Here is a 13,923-nt window from a genome sequence, read left to right as displayed (position 1 = left end):
TTACCTGATATGGTTGCAGATTTTCATTGCAACTAACACTTAAGAAACATCCACCTGTCAAAATTCCTGTATCAGATAAGAATATCCACAATCACCCCAAAAGACAATTGAATTCTCCACCTAAGGCTTTCTATTTTCTTTCTATACTTCAATCATAGAGAATCTAGCTGTCTTTTATTAAGCCAGATATTATAGAGATACACAAAAACAGAAAGCAATGCCTTACTTCTCACTAAAAGAATGAAAACTCACAGAATCTTTTTATTTTGGAAATATGAGAGGTTGGCTTAAGATGGCAGAGTAGAAGGATGTACACTCATCTCCTCCTCTGAGAGCACCAAAATCACAACTAGCTGTTGAACAACAATCAACAGGAGGAAGCTGGAACCTACCAAAAAAAAAAATACTCCATATCCAAAAGCAAAGGAGAAGCCACAAGAAGACAGTAGGATAAAATCAAATCCCATAACTACTGGGTGGGCGACCCACAAGCTGGAGGACAGTAACACCAGAGAAGATAGCCCAAGAGATACAGATTCAGGCTCAAAAATGAGGGAGGCTTATATGGGCAAAAACCACAAAGTTAACCTAAGTTGTCAGGACTTAGGATTAGAAATAGCAAAAAGTAAGGATGCTTGTTAGGTAAGGATTGGTTGGCCATCACGATAAAATCAAATCCCATACCTACTGGGTGGGTGACCCACAAGCTGGAGAACAGTAACACCAGAGAAGTTCTCCCACTGTTGGGAAGATTCTGAGCCCCACATCAGGCTTCCCAGCCTGGGGATCCGGCAGAGGGACAGGGAATCCCCGGGGAATCTGACTTTGAAGGCCAGTGGGATTTGATTGCAGGACTTCCACAGGTCTGGGGGAAACCGAGACTCCACTCTTGGAGGGCACGGACAAATACCAAGACCCAGGGCAAAGGAGCAGTGACTCCGCAGAAGACTGAACCAGACCTACCTGCTAGTGTTGGAGGGTCTCTTGCAGAGGCGTGGGTCGACAGTGGCTCTCTGTGAGGACACGGACTCTGGCAGTAGCAGTGCCCTACACCAAGAGCCCTCTTATAGGTCATCATTAACCCTATCATAGGGTTTTTAGACTCCTGGGCTGGATCACCTCAGGCCAAACAACTAACTGGGAGGAATTGAAGCCACACCCATCAGCAGACAATGTGATTAAAGTTTTATGGAGATTTTCTGCCTACCAGAGAAAATACGATGATTTTTCATAAAGACATTTTGTTAAAATGTGTTTTTTTCTTAAAATTGCTGTTTTAAAAATATTCTCTTTTTAATTCTAATGTGGTAACTAGTGCTAGATATAACCCACATAAACACAGTTCTTTGAGTTACACAATAATATTTGAGACTATAAAGTGGTCCAGGGACTAAAAAGTTTGATAACAGTTGCCCTGAACGCAGGAAACACCTCTGCTCGCCCCACCTTCCTTGCAAACTCCAGCTGAAGGTGTGGATTAGCACAGAGAGTGTCAATCCTGAATCACTGTAACACTCATGTTTCTTTTCTATTTTTAAGATTTCTTATTATATATTTTTTTTTTGCTGTGCTGGGTCTTGCAGTGCATAGGCTTTCTCTAGTGGGTGAGCTGGACCTACTCTTGTTCCCTGCATGGGCTTCTCATTGGGGTTGCTTCTCTTGTTGCAGAGCACAGGCTCCAGAGAGTCTGAACCCAGTAGTTGTGGTACGTGAGGTTAGTTGCTCTGTGGCATAAGGGATCTTCCCAGACTGAGGATCAAACTTGTGTCCCCCTGCAATGGCAGACAAATTCTTAACCACTGGACCACCAGGGAAGCCCATCACTCTTCTATTTCCAAATTCTACAGACCTTTCTGGAATGGATACCTTCCCCAAACTGTATAATAGGGAAATTACATTTTGAAAAGTTATCACCTTCATATTAAATTGAGATTACTTCTTCCTTCCAGAAAAACAAAGTTATCCTTTCTAACCAACCCTTCAAGCCACTGCTTTAAGCCATATTTGGTCTTTACCTTCAAACCAAACCTTAAACTCTAGTTCATCTCTGAGTCCTCTTCTTGTCTTACTTCTTAGCAAAAGCTACATATATTACTTAAAAATGTGTTTTGGCTTTGTGTGATGTTTATTGAGTTCCTTTGTTTTTTTCCAATTTCAAAAGTAATAAATGTTTTTTTGTTAAAAAAAAAAAAAGCAAATTTTTTAAAAAGACCAATATTACAGAAATAGATAACCATGTTTAGGTTGATAAATATTCCTCAAGATTTTTCTATGAATATGATTAAATATGTTTACCCAACTCTGAACATATTATAGATTTGCCACTTTGTAGCCAGCTGTTTTTACTTCTGAATCTTTCTGATTTTGGTCTTTATGAGAACATTTAAGTAATTCTCAGACAGGCATAGTAATTTATAAATTTATATTTAAAGTAAATTAATGAAAAACATTTTAAATAGGATATCTTAAAATGTCATTACATAACTCAGTAAATATTCATTTTCCACTTGTGAGTATACATAGTTTTCTCTTTTCATTTCATAATCTACAAATTATACCCACCATTCAAGGATCCCAACCAGAATCGTTTTCTGTGCTTCTAAGCATCCTTTATAGACATGAAACCCAAGGAGCCCTGATTTTTCTGGGACTTATGATTTCAAATAATTTTATCTCCTTTTTATAATATTTTCTTAAACTTTTACTGGAAATTTGCATTTCATAGTTACATCATTTATTAAAACACTTTTCCATCTTTTGTTTCTGGTAAACTAAAAAAGAAAAACAGAGATTGAAGAACTGTTTCCATGTTTGGAGTAGCTGATTAAGGAGCTGTTTTATGCTTATAAAAGTGCAAGGCTCCTCTTTGGAGAAACATCTAACTGCAGGGCCAGGGCAGGAAATATACAAGATGAGTCTGGAACATCTTGTAGTGTGAGAAAGTAAGGAAGTGCTCAAAAATAAAAAACATCCACATTGATAGGAGTAGGTCAAAGGACACAGAAGCCAACTGAAAAAGCTCCCGAGTCAGAACTAGAACAATGTAAGCAAGAAAACAACAAGTCAAAGATGATAACCCAAAGTAGAAAGTAAATATCCATGAAAAGTGAAAGTGAAAGTCATTTAGTCATGTCTGACTCTTTGTGATCCCATGGACTATATAGTCCACGGAATTCTCAAGGGCAGAATACTGGAGTGGGTAGCCTTTCCCTTCTCCAGGGGATCTGCCCAACTCAGGGATAAAACCCATGTCTCCTGCATTGCAGGCAGATACTTTACCAGCTGAGCCACAAGGGAAGCCTGAAGTATCCATGGGTCCATACTAATATAAAGGAATGACTGAATAAGCCTTATATGAGGGAAAAAAAAACAATCTCAGGCAGGAGAATGCCAAATAAATTATGTAGGTATTCCACCTAAAGGAAAGGGACCGTAAGTCCCTGCTTCTTAAGTATAGGCCAGGAAAAGTGATATCCTTCCAAAGAATACAGTACAAAAAGGGAATTTAAAAGAGAAACTCTATAGTGGAGAAACATGACAAATGTCACATTAGCCAGATGATGGTCAACATTGATAATGACAACTCATTGCTGATCCTATATCCCCTTGGCGTGATGGGATGGGACTGGCCCTTTTACTGTGATCATCCTACCCCAAACTCCAAATTTCAGTCTAACCACGAGAAAAATTCTAATACAGGGAGGAGCATTCTACAAAATACTTGCCCAGTACACCTCAAAACTGTCAAGGTCATCAAAAACAAGATAAGCTGTATCTCAATAAATCTGCACAGAAGACAAAAACAGAAACAAGATAAGTCTGAGAAACTGTCACAGCCAAGTGACATTACTGCTGAATGTAACATGGGGTTTCTGGAGAGGATCCTGGGTCAGGAAAAAGACATTAGGTAAAAACTAAGGAAAATTTCAAATATATACTAATAATAATATATCAAAATACATTCACTAATTGTAACAAATGTGCCATCTCAATGTAAGGTGTTAAAGGGGAAAACCGGGGATGGGGGAAGAGAGGAGGAGGCAACTATTATCTGCTCAGCTTCTGTGTAAATCTAAAGCTATTCTAAAAAATAAAGTCTGTTAATTAGAAATAAAAATAAAAACCTCATCTAAATGTACACTTGAATAAAGAAAAAGTCTAGGGTCTCTAATCAGAAAAGCTAAGAGCACTTGAGATTTTTCCATATGGGAAAGTGGAACCAGATGCCAAGTAGATAATTCTGGTTGAAAGTTATTAAAAAAAAGAAAAGGAAAAGTATCCTCTTTTAAATTAGAAAAAAAATTACTTTAATTAAAAAAAAATTACCTCTGAATCCTTTATATTTCTTTGCAGTCACATTCAGACAGGTAATTTAACAAAATCAAAGCTGTGTCAAATGAGAGCTTATTTCAAAGAAATACACGCACAGCATTGTAAATCAACTATTCAATAAAAATTTTTTTAAACAAGAAAGAGAAATGAAATATCTATAAAGTTCACTGTCTGAGATAATGCATTTAGAAGGTGATTTCCCAGAATTGGGAACCAAGAGTGACTCTGAGTAATGGATTACAATAAATAATATGTGATATATGAAAGAGAGAGAGATGACATTTTTCTCAACTGTTATATCATATTAAAGATATGTGTGTCACTAGAGTGGAAATGAATCATGATCCACCCAGAGAAGTGTGATGAGAGAAGATGGGAAAACTTGTAACTTAATGAAAATAAGAAATGTGGTCCATCCCATTCTAGGAGAAAGGGATCAAAGAAGCAGAGCAAATCAAATGTGGCAGTCTGGAAGGAAGGAAGCTAATTTTGTGAAAGAGTAAATGACAAAGCATCACCAACTCAATGGACATGAGTTTGTGCAAACTCCAGGAGATAGTAGGGGACAGAGAAGCATGGCACGCTGCAGTCCATGGGGTCGCAAAGAGTCGGACACGACTTAGTGACTGAACAACAGCCACAACAAATGGCAAAGACACAACCCCTGAGCAAAAGAAGGAGGTCAATTCATAAAGTCAAATTGTGCAGAGTGGGTCCTAAGTGCTTCATCTGCTCAACACCAACATTGAAGATAAGAACTGTGCACCATTATGCAACTGGATTTCTAAAGCAGCATATTTATTAATAGGTAGGGCAAGTTCATGTCCACTCTTTGTGACTCCATGGACTGTGGCCCACCAGATCTTCTGTCTATGGAATTCTACAGGCAATACCCAGGCTGGAGTGGGTAGCCATTCCCTTCTCTAGGGGATCCTCCCAATCCTCCCAGGATCAAACTCTAGTCTCCCACATTGCAGGCAGATTCTTTACAGTCTGAGCCACCAGGGAACCCCATGGCAACGATAAGAGCCAGTAAATAGAGTGCAAGTCAAATAAGGAAACAAAAAAAAAGAATTTGACCCTTTTAACCTTAAAGTTTGCTTGTCTAGATCTCTATGGATGAACAAATAAGAGCAATATACTAAGAACTACATGATGGTTTAATGTTTAATAAAAATATTCATGTATCACAACAACTTATAAAAAAAAGTCAGCAACTGCTTGCTTCCCAAAAGATGTATTATGCTAGTAAAAAAAACAAAAGAGAGAGAGAGAGAAAGTGACATTCACATAGTCATACAATGTGTAAGTAGTCTTAGAAATTAGCATGTGTAGCCTCTACTATTCTTAACAAATAGCCACTTTGTAACCTGGATCCTCATCACATTTCCCTTATGACTATTTAGGAAGATAGGAAAGATGAGAAGCCTGACTCTTTGCACTGTTTTACACTTTGTTTTCATTTAATTTTAAATTATCATGCAGTAACATTGATTAGGGGAGAGATATACATTTTTTTACCAATTTGAACACTGTTTAAAGACTCTTTTGATGTGGAGCACTTCTAAAGTCTTTATTGAATTTGTTACTATATTGCATCTGTTGTCTATGTTTTTTTTTTTTTTGTTATGTTTTGATTTTTCCAAGGCATGTGAGATTTAGCTCCCCAACCAGGGATTGAGCCCGCACTCGCCTTCACTGGAAGCCAAAGTCTTAACCACTGAACCGCCAGGGAAGTCCCTAACAACACTGTTTAGATCTGTGGTGCCGCCACCACCATGGGATTCAAAAGAGCTCCATCACCCTGACAAGCTCTCTCTCACTACTCGTTTATATCACTCTACTTTCCATGTCATCCTGGGTTCTCATCCAAGTTCTTTCTCATGTACGTTTTCCTCCAATTTACCTAGTCTTTTCTGACCAATTGATCCCATAAAAGAACAGGGGAGCAGGACAATGCCTATATGCGTAAATGGGTACCTGGAGGACCCAGGAGAAGGAGGAGGAGGAGAAAATGAGAGGAGAGAAAATGAGAGGAGAGGTCTCCTGGGTGGAAGGGAAGCAGAGAGTGTATTTACAACACAATGTTCAGTCTTCCATCTGAGCAGCTCTCATAACCTTCAAGGAAGTCTCAGGTCTCTTATCCACAAAAACCAGGAGTTGGAGAAGTTAAACTTGTTTGAGAGATACAATACCTGGAAGTCAAGATAAGTGACATATAACCTTATGTGAGTTTAAAGTGTACAACCTGTCGGTTTGATACACTTACATGTTGTGAAATGGTTATCACCATAGCTTGGCTAACACCTCCATCAACTCACCAAGTTACCATTTCCTTTTTGTAGTGAGAACATTTAAGATCTACTGTCTTAGCAACTTTTGATATATAGGACAGTAGTGTTAACTATAATCACCATGCTGTGCATTAGATCTCCAGAACATATTCATCTTATAACTGGAAATATGACCCTCTGACCAATAGCTCCCCATTTCCCCACCCCATAGCCCCTGGGAACTACCACTTGACTATCAGATTTTTAAAATTCCACATGTTAAGTGAGAACACCCAATATTTCTTTCTCTATTATTTTATTTGTTTCATCCAAGTTGTCAGGAATGGCAGGATTTCCTTCTTTCTCACGGAAATGTTACCAAAAGCTCAGCATCTCTGTATAACGGTGCTGAATCAAATCCCAGGGACAGAATTTTGAGTGAAGAAGAAAAGGACAACTTCATAGCTTTGCCAGGCAAAGGAAGACACACTGGTCTTCAGCCTCAAAAAACTGCATATCCACCCTAAAGAATTTGATGAGGGTTTTAAAAACAGTGGGCCAAAGGTGGGGTCTGACAAGATCAGGATGTGAGCAGACCTCTGTTATTGTTGATTGTTCAGTCAGTTTTTGCAACCCCATGGACTTGCAGCATGCCAGGCTTCCCTGTCTTTTACCATCTCCCAGAGTTTGCTCAAACTCATGTCCATCGAATCATTGATGCCATCTAACCATCTCATCCTCTGTCATCCCCTTTTCTTCCTGCCTTCAATCTTTCCCAGCACCAGGGTCTTTTCCAACGAGTCGGCTCTTCACATCAGGTAGTCAAGGTATTGGAGTTTCAGCTTCAGCATCTGTCCTTCCAGTGAATATTCAGGGTTTATTCCTTTTAGGATTGACTAGTGTGATCTCCTTGCAGTCCAAGGGACTCTCAAGAGTCTTCAGCACCACAGTTCCAAAGTGTCTCCTTGCACTCCCTTAATCTCGTCTCAGGTGGTCCCTCTCCTAATCCTGATAAGCTTCTCTGGTCCCTTTAAGCATGCCTCAGATGATTTCATGGCTGCTCCTCCTTGATTAGCAACTGTTCCAATCCATCCTTTGGAAGTCAGGGGAGAAGTCTTGCCTACAAGAAATGGGAGACAGAAAGGCCCGAATCCTTGGGAACTCCACAGGGTCCTGCTTGGTTTCAGAGACTTGGCAATATTCTCATCTCCTCCAGGAAGTCTCCCCTTCTAGGTCTATTGAAGCTCCTCACCTTTGAGCTTTCATAGCTTTAATAATCGTGACGTGCAACACAACACAAACGTTTGTATTGGTCAGTCTTCTGAATCTGAATGATGAGCATGCTTGGGAGAATGATGGTGAATGGTCACAGACTCACCATAATGCCAGGACAATTCTGAGGTCATTAGGAAAGTGAAAGTCTCTCAGTTGTGTCCAACTGTTTGTGACCCTGTGGACTGTATAGTCCATGGAATTCTCCAGGCCAGAATACTGAAGTGGGTAGCCTTTTCCTTCTCCAGGGGATCTTCCCAACCCAGGAATTGAACTCAAGTCTCCCGCATTGCAGGTGGATTCTTTACCAACTGAGCTATCAGGGAAGCCCCATTATGGAAGTTTATAAATACTTATGGGTTAACTGCTAAGTATAATCACTTTTTGACTGAACTGTGGGGCTTGAGAGATCTTAGTTCCCCAACCAGGATAGAAGCAACACCCCCTGCAGTGGAAGCACCTTGGGCTGATGGGAAGTCACTGCAGGCAGCATCTTTTTTATTTACAAATATGTTGTTTATTCATTAATTTAACTAAACAAGTATCAAGAGAGTCTATTTTTTCTTAGATCTTATTCTAGACTCTGAGATACCAGAGAAAAGCATACAGTTACTGCACCTAGGAACCTACTATTGACTTTGTTGTTTAGTCTCAAAGTCTTGTCTGACTCTTTTGTGACCCAATAGACTGTAGCCCGCCAGGCTCCTTCATCCATGGGATTCCCCAGGCAAGAATACTGGAGGGATCTTCCCAGCCCAGGGATTGAACCCATATCTCCTGCATTGGCAGGAGAGTTCTTCACCACTGAGCCACCAGGGAAGCAAAGCAATTGACTTAAGAAATACAAATATTTCTCACTATTCAACCTCATGATAGATGGAGAAGGATGGGAGAGACATCCAAGAAGGGGATGTAGGTACACATATAGCTGATTCACTTCATGTATAGCAGAAACCAACACAAAAGCAACCTGGACTTCCCTGTTAGCACAGTGGATAGGAATCCACCTACCAATGCATATTTGTTCCCCGGTCCAGGAAGATTCCACATGCTGTGGAGCAAAGACCCGTGCTAAGTCATTTCAGTCATGTCCAACGCTTTGCCACCCGGGACTATAGCCCGCCAGGCTGCTCTGTCCATGGGGTTCTCCAGGCAAGGATCTTGGAGTGAGTAAATAAATAAATATAGCTGTGTGAACATGTCAAAAAAATTTTTTTAAAGAAATATATACAGTCCTGTGGGACTGCAGTGTAAACCCTGCTGGCCTCCAGACAACCTGATCTTGAGGTGTCCCCATGGTAAAGTTGCAAAATTTGGGGCTCCAGAGGAATGTATGTACTTCTTTCTGGGAGATATTGGTGAGCTGCAGGGAGGCCAAGGGAGCACACACAGATGACCTCTGTCCCCTGAGAGCACTGCTGGAGTCTCTAGATGTGTGGTAAACCTGAAGCCTGCCCCTCAGGCTGAAGTAAATAATAAAAGACAGGACCAGTAAATAGGCCTTTTTCATGAGAAGACTGTGGGCACTTTTCAGCCTGCTGCCTGCACCATGCCCTGGGAGTGGCAGCATGACCACCATGAGACACCCCCCGACAGGCCTTTGCCCCACTGGCAGATGATTTAAGATAAGCAAATGAATCTCCTTCTCATGGGGTCTAGATAACTTTTCACATTGCTGCTTTTGCACTGGGTCCTGAGGTGAATAAGTTTGCACTTGAGCCATTTAAGAGCGGGGCTCTCAGCTCCCTCCAGTCTTTTGGCTCTCCTGGAGGTAAGCCCCATTGGTTTTCAAAACCAGATGTTCTGGGGGCTCATCTCTTTGGTACTGGTCCCACTGGCTGTGGTGCCTGCTGTGGGGTGTGAACCCCTTGCTTCTCAGGGAGAAGCTCTGTATTTGTGAGATCCTCCTGATTGTGGGTCACCACGCTGTGGGTGGAGTATTTGTCGAGACCTTTTCTCTTCCCCACCTCAGTGTGGCCCTTTTATCCTTTGTTGTGCAGAAACTGCTCAGCTAGTTTCCAGACCTTTTTCAGAGGGAATGGTTCCACAAGCAGCTGGGGGTTTGGTGTGTCTGTGGGAGGAGGCGAGTTCAGGATCTTCCTACACCACCATGTTGAACTGCCTCTTCAATTCTATTTTTAAAAATTGAAAGCACAAATTGTTTAAAAATTTGTGGGAAGAGAAAGAGAAAATTGAAATACTAGGTCTCTGAGCCTAATGCCTTTTGCTAATTAAGATAATTATTTTTCACCTTTAGTGGTGTGTGTGGTGTCAGTCACTAAGTCATTTCCAGCTCTCTGTGACCCCAGGGACTATAGCCCACCAGGCTTCTCTGTCCTTGGAGTTTCCAGGCAAGAATACTGGAGTGGGTTGCTATTTCATTCTCCAGGGGATCTTCCCAACTCAGGGATTGAACCTGCATCTCCTGCATTGCAGGTGGATTTTTAACCACTGAGCTAGTGGTGAAGTGAAAGTTGCTCAGTCGTGTCCAACTCTTTGAGACCCCATGGACAATACAGTCCATGGAATTCTCCAGGCCAGAATACTGGAGTGGGTAGCCTTTCCCTTCTCCAGGGGATCTTCCCAACCCTGGGATTGAACCCAGGTCTCCCACATTGCAGGCAGATTCTTTAATCCAGCATACAAAGACTAGACTAGACTAGATTAGAAGAATCCTAAGTCTACTTTCATGTTCCACATTTTACAATTCTATGTATAGGCTTTACCTATCAGTGCTAGGAAAGAATATATAAATTATAAAGGTGATGATTGATAGCTGGAAAGAAAGACAACTTAAACTATAGCACTTGATCTTAAAATAAGACATTTTTCAAGCAGTTTAAAATGTGTTTGAAATATATATATACATATACATTAAAAAGATGGGAATACCAGATCACCTTACCTGCCTCCTGAGAAACCTGGATGCAGGTCAAGAAACAACCGTTAGAACTGGACATGGAGCAATGGACTGGTTCAAAACTGGGAAAGGAGTAGGACAAGGCTATATGTTGTCACCCTGCTTATTTAACTTATGTGCAGAGTACATCATGTGGGATGCCAGGTTGGATGAATCACATGCTGGAATCAAGATTGCCAGGAGAAATACCAACAGCCTCAGATATGCAGATGACACCACTCTAACAGCAGAAAGTGAAGAGGAATTACAGAGCCTCTTGATGAAGGTGGAAGAGGAGAGTGAAAAAGCTGGCTTAAAACTCAACATTCAAAAAACTAAGATTATGAAAAAAAAAAACAACACTAAGATTATGGCATCCCGTCCCACCACTTCATGGAAAAGAGAAAAGGAAATGTGGAAAGTGACAGATTATATTTTCTTGGGCTCCAAAATCACTGTGGACGGTGACTGCAGCCATGAAGCTAAAAGACACTTGCTGTGCTGAATAAAAGTGGCCAGAGTGGGCATCCTTATCTTGTTCCTGATCTTACAGGAAAGGCTTTCAGCTTTTCAACATTGAGTATAATGTTAGCTGTGGGTTTGTCATATATGGCCTTTACTATGTTGACATATGTTCCCTCTGTGCCCACTCTCTGCAGAATTTCTATCATAAATGGATGTTGAGCAGCTGCTTTTGACACTGGTAGTGAGCAGAGCTAGTGTTCAGTTTATTGCTCTAATTCTAGCACACCAAACAGAATGATCTCTAACTAGAGGGAGTAGACATAATAGAGCACACGAAACAGGAGATCTGTTTTGTAGCTGTAACATCACATTTAAAATCATGTAAATGTCTGTGCCTCGGGACTTCCCTGGTAGTCCAGTGGTTGAGCATCCACTTGCCAATGCAGGGGACACAGGTTCAATCCCTGCTTGGGGGACTATGATCCCACATGCCGTGGGGCAGCTAAGCCCGTGTGCCACAATGACCGAACCTTGTGCCCCTAGAGCCTGTGCTCCGCACGAGAAGCCACGGCAACAGGAAGCCAGAGAAGCCCGCTCACTGCACCCAGAGAAAAGCCTGCACAGCAGTGAAGACCCAGCACAGCCAAAAGCAAATAAATAAATGAATAAAATTAAGAAAAAATAAATATCTGTGCCTCCGTGATAAAATAAGAAACTTGAACTAGGTGACCTTCAACGTTATTTCCATTCCAAACTGTTGAAATTCCATAAATGCTACTTTTTAAGGGAATGAGCTAGTTATAAAATCAGTAGGGAAAGCTCTATAACTTGATATTTTCTTCATTTGAAGCCTAATCAGTTGGATTTTTGCAAATCCTCTAAGCCAAAGACCAATGAGCCTTCTAGGTAGTCCCACCCAAAATCTACTTGACTCAAAATGTGTTCATTTAGCTTCTTGGATCTAATATTGACCTCATATTCTATCCTCCATTCATCCTTCCCCCTCTATACTTAATCTAAATTTTCACAATAAAATGTAACCTCACCAGATCCAGGATTTGAGAGGTTGTCCTTAAGAAAAAGAATATAAAATTACAAATAAATATATTAGGACTCCACAGAGTGCCTTGGAAAGGAAATTAAAGCTGCATTAACTTTATGGTGAATCATTTCTGTCTCTGACATCTGGAAGAGTTCAAATACAGCTTATTAGCTGTACAAAAACAATGTTACTATGAGACACATACACACTTAACAACACACATACACACACACACACACACACACACACATACAGAAGATGGTGCAAGACATTATTTTTTACACTGAGCTTAGCATCTTGACTTTTGGTCTCTCTTTTCTCTTTTCTCTCCTGCCCTCTGCCTTCTCAGTCTTTTTGACTTCTCATTTTTCTTGATTGCTTAGAAACTTGGTGTGGTGGGAAAAAGGGACTGCTGGCCCTCTTTTCTAGTTCTTAGCTGTGTTAAAGATAGATGAAATTTTAGGAAAGCATAGTAATGTGCAAATACTAGGTGCTCAATTAATGTCAAGTTAATTCAATTTATGGGCTTTCCCAGCTAGCTCAGTGGTAAACAATCTGCCTGCTGATGCAAGGGACATGGGTTTGATCCCTGGGTCAGGAAGATCCCCTGCAGAAGGAAATAGCAACCCATTCCAATACCCTTGCCTGGGAAATCCCATGGACAGAGGAGCCTGGCGGACTACAGTCCACGGGGTCCCAGAAGAGCTGGATGTGACTTAGCGGTTAAATAACAACACTTCAATTTATAGGTCAAGGCAAAAACCACTACAATATTGCAAAGTAAAAAATTAGCCTCCATTTAAAATAAATAAATTAAAAAAAAAAAAGGAACTCACAACGAACAGAAGAAAGACATCAGAATTGTATCACCTGAGAGCCTAGATTCTTGCTAACAACCCTGTCCACTTTGTTGATCTTGCAGTGGTTCAATTTTAGCTAGAATCACTTAGGGAACCTTTTAAAAGATTCCTCCCAGATTGCAACTCAGATTAAATAAATAAAAATCTCTGGAAAAAAAGTTATAGGTCAATGCAGAATAAAGATACTTAAAGACATATTCAAGGTCCAGAAATGAAACAAATAGCATGACATTCAACAAGGGTTAAATATGATGGCCTGGATTTGGGTTCCCCCCCAAATTAAATAATTATATACAATAAAGGAGTACAGTTAATGTTAGTTACACGTTAATGAAAAGCAATGAATGTGGCTCCTGAAAGAAGCAGCCTTCTTAAATTTAAAAAAAAAAATCAATAAACACTATAAGAAAAAAAAATTTCACACACAAAATGTGACAATGTATTTTATATGTAAAATACAAAGACAGTTATGAAATATAAAGTTATAAAAATTTAAAATAAAATTTTAGCTTATAAAATATAAAGAGAATTACAAAAGATGAGAAAAAAATATATCCTCAACAATTACTGAAACAAAGAATTAATGAGAAGACTGGAGGCTAAATCAAAAAATGTGTGGGTAGGACCCTGTATACTATGATGAGAAGTTTAGAGTTCATTCTAACCATGTGGGAAATCTTTGGAGGTTTTTAAGCATGGGTTTTTAACCATGGGTTTTTTAACCACGAGGTTTTTAACCATGGGCTTCCCAGGTGGCGCTAGTGGAAAAGAATCTGCCTG

Source organism: Cervus elaphus, chromosome 23 (assembly GCF_910594005.1).
Source record: "Cervus elaphus chromosome 23, mCerEla1.1, whole genome shotgun sequence".
Lineage (NCBI taxonomy): Eukaryota > Metazoa > Chordata > Mammalia > Artiodactyla > Cervidae > Cervus > Cervus elaphus.
Note: the sequence above shows the minus strand (reverse complement) of the source record.